We start from the raw sequence: 3,641 nt of genomic DNA, 5'->3' as shown, positions 1-3,641 counted from the left end.
CTATTAGAATTACAAGGGTGTGAACTAGATAGACAATCAGAATCAAGCGATGTACACTAAGTGTTCACAAAGGGAGTTACAACTACTTTTTCTCCACCCTTGCCGGCCGGTAGTAGCATTGACCTCTTTCAGAGGCAGGTTATCAAGGAAATTGAAGCCTTGAGTTATCTTAAAGAGGGATCCAACCTGGAAGAAGGAGAGCTTCGTGCTCTAGATTGGATCTCTAAGAATAAAGATATAATAATTAAACCAGCCGACAAGGGTGGAAAGACAGTAGTGATGTATAAAACACAATACACGCAGGAAGCAGCACGTCAGCTCAGTGACAGTAACACATATATGCCCCTTAGAACTGTTAAATATCGTCCAGCATTTCTTAATTTTGTAAGAGATGCTTCAGAAGGAGCCAACAAAATATGGAGAGTTCTTGATGAAAGATAAAAGTTAAAAGGGTTTAATTCGCATAAAAAGAAACAGTTACAAAGTTTAGGAAGAGAAAAATATAAAGTACAGCAGAAGAATCTCAAAAGATAACAAGCATGTAATAAACCAATTTAGAATGAGTGAAGAAAAAAGTGATTCCCTTAAAGTAACGTGTATGTGTGAATCTGTGTGTGTAGAGAGCAACAGGTGTCTTCTCAAAGAATGCTCTCCCAATGTCATGGGACAAAGCCTTTTTATAGGTTGACTCTCCATAGAGTTACATTGTATCCTAAATTTACCATTAGAACAGACATATATGGTTAACTAGTAAAACCCCTTACATCATGGTTTTCTAAGTTTCCTTATTTGTAAAGCTAATAATAATATGCTGAGGTAGGAGGATTCCTAACCTTTCAAATACTATTGTCGTCTCAAGAATCTGTCAAAATGCAACTTAAACACAAGTGCTGACCCTTTCATGGTCCTTAAAATAAACCTAGCCTACTAAAAGTGTTAATATGTTATTTTACATTTCCCCCTGATTATGATTTTAAATCTAATTTTTCAATCATAACCTTCTAATTTAACGCAATTATTCACCATTCGTATCACATTCATTCATTGACTATGTTATAGCACTTGGTTGATTGATCCATTTTTGGTTCAGTATTCAATATAGAATTGGAATACTGAGTTCTTTTTAACATTTCTTTTAAAATGTTGTCTCCCTTATTAATTTCTTCCTTATATTCCTATATGTTTTGCTAATCTTATACATAATAAAAATTTGATAGATAACACACAATATCACAATAAATAATAATAATAGGATGGGACAAAGTATTCCCAACTGCTGTTTGTGCAGAAGATTTTGTCCACATATTTACAGATTTCTTAAATTTTCCCCACCAAGATGTTCCAGACATAGTATTCCATTCATGTTCTATTTCTGATAATTGTCCTTGATGATGATTAAATGCAATTTCAGCTTCTTTTACTTGTTCGTTTAATATTTTTAAAAACCTTTATCCTTTTTAATTTCTTCTGTCCACTTATCCCACGGAAATTTATCAATTTGAGTGAGATTGAATTGTACTGGAAGGGTTTTTAATTGATTTGTATTTATGGAAGAAATATTAAGTCTTCCTAAATTCATAGAAATAGCTCTCAGGTCTCCTTCCAAACAATGTAGACCTCTTGTCAAATTCTCGTAATGTATACAAGAAGAAAAGAACGCTACGACCTTTTCTTTCTCAGACATCACTTGTACACAAACTTTGTTTAAACCAACTTGAGTTACCAAATCATGAATTGAGTACACATTCTCAATCCGTGCATGGCAAGAAGTTTGATTATGGAAACAAGAATGATAAATCGCCTTATCTTGCTCCGGTAAACAGATTATTTTAGAAACAAAGTGTAGACATGAAGAAAGATTCAATTGTTCTATATGAGAACCATTATATGCAAATTCTGTATATTGCAATTGATAATAAATCAACTGTGTTTCACTCACAGGAATTCCTAAAACAACTATTGGAACGACCATTTGTTCTCTTCCAGCTACTGGAATCAATGAGGTCGCTGTACATGTGTTCTCATTACATCCTAACCACTTATTTACCCATAAATCTATATGTCTCATACTGTCTCCTGGCTGGCTCGCCATTTGTTAAATATCGTCCAGCATTTCTTAATTTTGTAAGAGATGCTTCAGAAGGAGCCAACAAAATATGGAGAGTTCTTGATGAAAGATAAAAGTTAAAAGGGTTTAATTCGCAAAAAAAACAGTTACAAAGTTTAGGAAGAGAAAAATATAAAGTACAGCAGAAGAATCTCAAAAGATAACAAGCATGTAATAAACCAATTTAGAATGAGTGAAGAAAAAGTGATTCCCTTAAAGTAACGTGTATGTGTGAATCTGTGTGTGTAGAGAGCACAGGTGTCTTGTCAAAGAATGCTCTCCCAATGTCATGGGACAAAGCCTTTTTATAGGTTGACTCTCCATAGAGTTACATTGTATCCTAAATTTACCATTATAACAGACATATATGGTTAACTAGTAAAACCCCTTACATCATGGTTTTCTAAGTTTCCTTATTTGTAAAGCTAATAATGATATGCTGAGTTAGGAGGATTCCTAACCTTTCCAAATACTATTGTCGTCTCAAGAACTGTCAAAATTGACACGTCACACAAGTGCTGACCTTTCATTGTCCTTAAAGGGCTTCTGTTACCCCACTAAAGTGATTATTTTTTTTTGGGCTGGTGAAATTAGTTATATTGCGATATATGACAATATAATTGTGTTACTTACTTTGATCCAGCAGTTTCAGCAAAAAACGAAGTTTTATAATATGTAAATTCGGTCTCTACCAGCAAGTAGGGCGGCTACTTGCTGGTAGCTGCTGCAGAAATCCGCCCGCTCGTCGTGTTGATTGACAGGGCCAGCCGGGATCTCCTCCTCCGGCCAGCCCTGTCGGCATTTCAAAAATCGCGCGCCTGTGTTGATTCGGCGCAGGCGCTCTGAGATGAGGAGGCTCGTCTCCTCAGCACTCCCTCAGTGCGCCTGCACCGATGACGTCTTCTATTTCGGTGATGTCATCGGCGCAGGCGCACTGAGGGAGTTCTGAGGAGACGAGCCTCCTCATCTCAGAGCGCCTGCGCCGAATCAACACAGCGCGCGATTTTTGAAATGCCGACAGGGCTGGCCGGAGGAGGAGATCCGGCTGGCCCTGTCAATCAACACGACGAGGGGGCGGATTTCTGCAGCAGCTACCAAAGTAGCCGCCCTACTTGCTGGTAGAGACCGAATTTACATTTATAAAACTTCGTTTTTTGCTGAAACTGCTGGATCAAAGTAAGTAACACAATTATATTGTCATATATCGCAATATAACTAATTTCACTAGCCCAAAAAAAAAATCACTTTAGTGGGGTAACAGAAGCCCTTTAAAATACCCTATCCTACTAAAAAGTGTTAATATGTTATTTTACAAGAACCAACCCTATAGGTAAACATCAAAAGCAATTGAGAACCCTATTATGGAAATATCTAGACACAGGACTCATATCTAAACGCACTGCAGAGAAGCTCTATCCACTTTTTCCTATTAAACCAGTATGGCATTATATGCCAAAAATCCACAAGTCACTGGTGGATCCTCCAGGATGTCCCATCGTGTCAGGCATCGGGTCACTGACCGAGCCCCTCTCCC

This window comes from Bufo gargarizans, chromosome 1, assembly GCF_014858855.1.
Source record: "Bufo gargarizans isolate SCDJY-AF-19 chromosome 1, ASM1485885v1, whole genome shotgun sequence".
NCBI classification, from domain to species: Eukaryota; Metazoa; Chordata; class Amphibia; order Anura; family Bufonidae; genus Bufo; species Bufo gargarizans.
This window is presented reverse-complemented; position numbering follows the sequence as displayed.